Source organism: Cariama cristata, unplaced genomic scaffold (assembly GCF_000690535.1).
Source record: "Cariama cristata isolate BGI_N322 unplaced genomic scaffold, ASM69053v1 scaffold29101, whole genome shotgun sequence".
NCBI classification, from domain to species: domain Eukaryota; kingdom Metazoa; phylum Chordata; class Aves; order Cariamiformes; family Cariamidae; genus Cariama; species Cariama cristata.
Window position 1 is genome coordinate 772 of NW_009599145.1, and position 811 is coordinate 1582.

Below are 811 nucleotides of genomic sequence, written 5' to 3' on the forward strand. Positions count from 1 at the left end.
AGGCAATGGGAGCTTTGAGGAAAGGTTTAGAATGAAAACTATGATTCTAAGCTAGTAGCCAAGCTTTTTGGGTGGCATTTTGAGATGTACGAACCTTGTACATACAGTTTCACTAGAAATTAGTTTTTGAAGTGTGCAATGGCATGTAAGCTTAGCTGCCAGTTGCTATAATTTAGGGTTAGGAGCTCTATCATTGATTCAGTGACTGGTATTTTGGGGGATTTCCTGCTTTTGTCTTGGAGCTGGCAAATGATACTCCATTGCTTTGAAAAGTAACATTTTATAGGTAGGATGACTCTAGACAGTGTTTTAAAACTTTTTTGTCAAAGGGTAATGGAGGCCCACAAAATAAGAACGCCTTTCAAATATATAACTGGCATGATGTAATCTTACTGAGAAAGGAAGGCCCTGCCTATTTCATTGTGCTTCCCCTCAAGATTGTTGGACCCCTTGCTAAACTGGCAGGAAAATACTAACCTGAATTTATAAATGCTAGCATTGATACAGGGAAGGGGACCAAACCATACAGGTGGGTGCAAGGGGACTGGATGAGGAGTAAACTGTCCCTTTTAAGGTACCTGTTGGTATAACAGTACAGATGAGTAAGTCTGTCTCTTATTAACAGGGTAAAGTGAAAGTATGAAATAAAGAGGTTGGCTGGGGCATGGGAACAAGGGAGAAATTAGTGCTTGAATGTGTGGTAATTGAGCAGATAGAACGTGTGGCTTGCTTTATATGGCTTTCTTCTTTGAAAGTAACTTTTCTTCTTTAATGGTCTGTGATTACTGATGCTTTCCTGATGCTTTTGCCC